Raw genomic sequence first — 6,000 nt, 5'->3', positions numbered from 1 at the left:
CTTTCAATAAATGTTAAGAGATAGCAAGCGAGTGGCTCTTGTGGCAAACCCCAGCTCCCAGCGGTCATTATCATCCCTGTTTTACCATCTCTCCGTCACCCAAGGATGTGGCCTGCCTTGCTGGAGACCAAACAGATGGTCGTGCAGTATCCGAGATGACAGCTCGTCAGAGCAGATGGCCACCTAAAGGGCACCAACGCCACGATCATCTCTGCAAAGAAAGGGAGAGATGAAGAGAGAAGATACTGCTGTATACAGATGAAGACAGCATTATGATTAGTTATAGTAATGCTACAACCAAATCTCTACTGGGAGGTTGAGGTGTGCAGATATTGACGTAAAAATAGAGATCCTATAGTTTATAGGATATAGTTTATTATGACGATAAGATTATGTATATATGTATAATTTTATTTCCTACTGTTTGCAATAGAACCAAACTAGGGCCATTACAATTTCCACTGCAATTTTTGCTATTTTAATATTTAAATGTTTAAATATATTTTTGTTTCATATTGTATTTAATTATTTATTCCTTTACATATTAATCTTTTTTTTTTTGTTATTTGTTGATGTGAATGTGATGTGCGTATCTTTATTTTTATTATTTTTACATTATTGTACTTATTATTTTATGAGTTATATATTTTAATATCAAGGTTGTTTATCTTCTGTAACAGTATTATTACTATTATTACTTTATATAAATTTTTTTTATTTAATAATTTTAATTAGTGAATTAATAAAAAAAAACAATTGTTAAATTACAATAATACTGTATGTCTTTTCTTCTCCTTTCCATTTTCTCTCTCCCTTTTTATTCTATTAACCTATTCACTAAATGATTACATATCAGATTAAACTCACGTAATTAATTCAACATGATTTAAAAGACAATAACAAGAAGAATTCATTAATCAATTTGCTTGTTAAAAAAGCTTACTGGAATATGTGTACGCATGTTTAACAGCTTTCGGCAGCCATCCTCTCATCCTGCTGTACAGACAGCTTGTTGTAAGCGTATTAAACATCACCAAGTCATTTTATGAGTCGTGTGCGTTATTTACAAATTACACATCTCTGAGTCAATTACCATAGATTCGAGCTGATTTTAATTTTAAAATACAGTGTCTCATTTGCTTACGTTCTTCAGGCGTGGATGTGACAAGCCTGTTAGTTTTGGATGATAATCATGAGACGATATAAATATTGCACTGTCTATGTCTTTAGACCAATCTGCGTAGAACGTTAACTTATTTGCACGTGATGATTCACGCATGGCGGACAAACATCTAGTTCATTTGGCTTTCATGTGCCTCCACGGAAATAATTGCGACAGAAACACGACATATGCCAGCTGTCGCTTGAAAAGGAGGTCAAAATGGATAAATATGCATCTTTGAAGTTCGTTCTCATTAGTTCAACATGAGCTGGGAGTGACGGAGACAGAGAGGGAAAAAAAGATACCAGCTAATTTCGAATGAATGTATAGAAATCTCTGTGATTAGAAATGCATAGCTATGATGTGGAGATTATTAATTAAAAAGTGAGTTACAGTAAAGCATGTTTAAATCTAATGGATTTGGATAGATAAAAACTATTAGCATACTAAAATACTCTAAGGCAGTCGCTGGAAATAATGATTCCAGCATGGTTATCCCTCCGTCCTCTACACATTGCAGCACGACAAATGGCAATAATGAACATCCTTTTCCCCTGCATACCTTTTTGCAGGCCAAGCCGCCTGCTTTCAACGGGTTTGCCAGGCGCGGGTACCACGGCTGGCGGAATGACATTACTAAATGCCATATTGGAGCAAAGGGAGCAGCGTGCCGCAATAATGATGGAGTGGTCGTGCTCACAGGTCGGGAACGGGCCTGCTGTGGGAGCTGCTCCCTCGCTGCACCAGATGGAGGGCACAAGATCCTCAGCTATTATGTGAGCCACAGTGGGCCTTTCTCTCCCTCTCTATTTTTTTTTTTTTGCTCTTGTCTCTCTTGCTCATCTGCTCACACCCTGCTGGACCAGCGTGGTTATTAGCAGGCACTTTACTGCCAAAAGACGTCAAGTGAATGAAAGCAGCAGGACCCAGAGAAAAAAACTGAAGGGAAATCCAGATGTAATGGTGGTGGGAGGTTGGGTTAAGTTGGCATATTATGATATGTTATGGTGCGTATATGAGGATGGTTTATTTCCTACTCTGTAGATGTGTGTAGAAGTAGAAGGCAGTTCCTGTAAGCAATTTTAAGTGTCATTGGATTTGTAACTTGAAGTTGCTCAAATATTAAAGAAGAAGAATTGCACATTTGGATAAAAACATGTTTTATCGCTGACCAAAATAGGCAAGAAGACTTCAAAAATTAATAGGCGAGCATTGCTAGCATTAACCACTAAGCATAATTTAATGGTTTTAAATATATGAAAGCTGAGTTTAAAAAGAGTTTGATGCTAAAACTTGTTTACATTAAAAATGCTTTGATGATGCGAAAATTGATTCCAAAGTGTTAAACGCTGCATACATGTTTACAGTACAATGTATTCGTTTTGTCTCTGGAAAAAAAATTGATATCTAAGATCTCTTATAACTTACTAGAGGTTGCCCATGGCTCTGCCCGCATATGTAAGGTTTACCTGCGACTCCGCCCATGTGCAGATCCTGTCACCCGCGTACTGCAATCACCTGTGAATGGAGTGTGCGGTCAACTCACTGCTACTCCTCACGCTGCTCCAATGTTTTATCAGCCCTTGTCTTTGTAGACATTCTTCAGTCTAATCAAAGGTTTCAATATCTCTGAGCTCAGCCTGACGTACCCGTTTTCTACTGTTACATTCAGGGAGGAATGGCTGTGGCACAACCACAATATGATGTCATAGTTGATGTTGACGCTCCCGGCAAGGGGTCGCCACAGCGGAATATCCAGTCCGCACAACAATTTGGCACAGGTTTTATGCCGGATGCCCTTTCTGAAACAACCCTCCCATTTATCCGGGCTCGGGACTGACACTGGGGGGTTTGGGTTAAGGTTAGGAATCGAACCCGGGCTTTCCGCATGACAGGCGAAACGCCTACCTCTGAGCCACCAGTGCCCCCTTACCATTATATAAATGTCAACACTGTCAGATGTGTGTCAACACCGTCAGGTAGGAGTTTATGTACCTATTTTTTTGTAAATTGTTTCCCACAGTAGTGTATTTCTCATGAATTATGACATTTCTTAACATTAAAGAAGAGTTTATTAATAGGATTACTACTTTACTGTTTTTAGGTAAAAAGCAAGGAAAATAAATATAATTTCAATATATCTTTTACTGTCTGACGGTGTTCACATCTACACTACATGTTGACGTTTACATCTGGACCATTGCACAAAGACACTTTAATAACCATTGCACAAAGTCACTTTTTTTTCTATGCATATTTGCACACCATCTTTCTCCCAAAAATATCAAAATTTCACAATTTCTTAAATGTTCTTGTACAGTATATTTCTATTTGTACAGTGTATTTCTATTTTCGTACAGCATATTTCTATTTTTCCTAGTTCAATTTTATTTTAGTTTTATTTTTTATTTAATTTAATTTTATTGAATTTTATTTTATTCATATTTATTTCTTATTATAAGCTTTAATTCTATTTTTAAGGTCACTGGGGGTCGTATAAGCATTTCACTACATTTCGTATTGTGTATGACTGTGTATGTGACAAATAAAATTTGAATTTGAATTTGTTGAGAAAAATCTGTAGTTCATTGAAAAGGTTGTCCTTTATACAAAAATGTTACAACTGAAAGATTGGTCCAGTTGTTGTAGTTTGAAAACTCACGTCTCATTGTTCAATAATATATTTGAAGTTTTTAAAAATAATAAAGATTTTTCTTTTTCAAAATTAAAAGCATGTTTTGTCCCATAATGACTAAGTGCGCCCAAGTGACAGAATGGAAATGCATTCATCCTATCACCCTGAGACCACAAGTTCTAGACAGCAGATTGGATATACTTTGCTGGGGGAGAGCGATGACGTACCTGCACTTTCACATCAATCATAAGAACAAGTGTAACAAGTGTACATTTAATATGTCTTCTTAATACATTCATAGAAAAGCTCAAACTTCTTACAGCACTTGTTTTGGTCTTTACTCAAATACTCTTCATCAGCACTTGGCTGACAATCCGATCACATCTCTCTCTTTTTTTTTTTTTTAGCTTTTTTTATATTTGAACTATATTTAAGCCATCAAATCTGCTTTAATCTGCCATTGGTGAATTACAGCCAATAAAGCAATATTACCTTTATTTTATTTTTTTATCTTAGTCCTACTGGCTCAGTCGACCCTATAAACAAAAATATACACAAAACATGGATTTGTACACAGTGCACGTATATTTATAGGACTGTATGTGCTTGCTCAGGTGTAATACTTTCGGTATGAGAGGCAGCAATGGTAATTAGAAAAGTTCTCCAGGTTTTTGTAAAGAAATTCTATAAGTTTTAGACATCTTACTATGTCAATCACTTGACAATAATCTTGCATAAACACCTCCGCAAACCTGAATCAAAAACCTAGAACCCTGCTTAGCATTAAGACTTATTGCTGAATTACTAATGATATCTATATATCTACAAGCTACAATTATAAAAGGTCACTGGTTTTTTTTCGTGCATTATTTTTTAAATATGCAATTTTTTAACACAGTTCATTGCTTTCACTACATTCTTTAAGATGATGAAAGCCTTGCTGTTCAGTGTGTGTACAGGAAACCATGTAGGTGCCAGCTCACATATCGCGATGTCCCGAGGAGGCACTTGCACTGAGAGGTCGGAGTTCTGTGATCCCGCAGCTTCTCATGAACTCTCACATCTGTTTAGAGTTGCTGGGATCTGACTGCGAAGCATAATGCAGTATGTAGCAGGAAATGAGCCCTGGGGAGAAAGTCAGCAAGGAACGAACGACATCCCCACTGACACGCCTCAGCCCTGTGGACCATAAAACCTGGCTTGAATTTTGAATCGTATCTACAGAGCCATCTGAGTCACAGGAGCTCTGGGTAACCCTAACTGCACAATCTGTAACAACATACAAGATGTTTGGGGGGGGGGCAGCATTTGTGTAAGGAAAGCCAGCAGATTGTGAACAGATTCAGGATGATGGTAGCTGAAGGGCATGACTGTTTCCCCTGTGAACCAGGAACTCTACAGGGTCTGATCCTGTATTGTCATTGAGGCAGACTAGCATGTCATCCTATTTCTCTGAAGACTAAGGTATATAATGTATGTGTACTATTGATTACTATTATATTTGAGCTTGCACCTTCAGAGTCTGGGTTCGATTCACGCCCAGGTTTGATTTTCACCTCTGTTGGAAAGCGGCTAATTGGCGCTTTACAAATTGCCTGTAGTGTGTGCATGAGTGTGTGCCCTGTGATGGATGGGCACCCTGTCCAGGGTGTAGTCTATTCTCTTGGGATAGGCTCCAGGCCCCCGTGACCCTGAATACAGGATAAAGCGATATAAACCATGAGTCAGTGAGGTTGCTAAAGGTCTGTGTGTGTGATATTTAAATGTCCACATACTTTTGGCCATATATTGTATATATGTAAAGTAAATGCAAAAAAAAATAATAATTTTGCCATCTCAATAATGACACGTCAACAAAATTTAAATATAGCCATCTATAGCCGGGAGCCTAAATTCTCACTCTTTAGAAGCACTAACCAATCACAAGGATTTGTGAGCTCACACAAGCAGAAGAGGTGGATAGCTCTTTCCTCCGAGTGTTGCATTAGCAAGCAGTTTAAACAGATGAGGTTGGCTGGCGTCTCATGTCTCAGAGGAAACATGTGCTAGCCTACGCCATTCCTAGTTGGTATAACTGTCACTTATGGAAGACTGGCCTATCAAGATCCATGGAAATTGGCTACAGTTACTGTAAATTAGAGAGAAAATCTGGAAAAAACTTAACAGGAAGTTCTGAAATTCCTGAAGATCTCAGGTAGAAGAA

This window comes from Clarias gariepinus, chromosome 10 (genome assembly GCF_024256425.1).
Source record: "Clarias gariepinus isolate MV-2021 ecotype Netherlands chromosome 10, CGAR_prim_01v2, whole genome shotgun sequence".
Lineage (NCBI taxonomy): Eukaryota > Metazoa > Chordata > Actinopteri > Siluriformes > Clariidae > Clarias > Clarias gariepinus.
The sequence above is the reverse complement of the archived record's forward strand: the minus strand, read 5'-3'. Positions refer to the sequence as shown.